Raw genomic sequence first — 570 nt, 5'->3', positions numbered from 1 at the left:
CATTTCCCCTAACTAGCTAAATTATTGTTTGGAATAATGCAAAATAGGAGAGAAGTAATGATACGTGTCATGAACACTGATAACATGTGTGTCATTTCTCTCCTTACCTTTACAGACTGACCTGCCATTATAACGGCATTTTTTTTTCTACCTCATTCTTTCGAGAAATTCAGATAAACTATCAAGCTGTTGATATTCTTTCCTTGTCGAAAACAATTTTCCATTTAACTTTGGTTAATGTATATCGCGGTTAGGATGATAATTTGATGCCATTTAAATATTAAGAGCTTAGCAGGTGCCATTTATATGGAGCAACCTATATATTTATACTACTAGTTTTGATGAATGATATTTATATTTCATATTAAGCTATCGTATAATCAAATACATTATGTCCAGATTGTTGGATCTATCATACAAATAAGGTATGAGTATGGCATTTAAATGAAATACAATGTAAGACAGGAAACGGCAATCAAGAATTATATGGTAGAATCTGAAGTGTCAGATTGGTTGTCTGATGAACGATAAGGGTCGAAACTACATACTTTCAGTTCTGAGTAATTACGC

The sequence above is a fragment of the Penaeus monodon genome, chromosome 15 (assembly GCF_015228065.2).
Source record: "Penaeus monodon isolate SGIC_2016 chromosome 15, NSTDA_Pmon_1, whole genome shotgun sequence".
NCBI lineage: Eukaryota > Metazoa > Arthropoda > Malacostraca > Decapoda > Penaeidae > Penaeus > Penaeus monodon.
Note: the sequence above shows the minus strand (reverse complement) of the source record.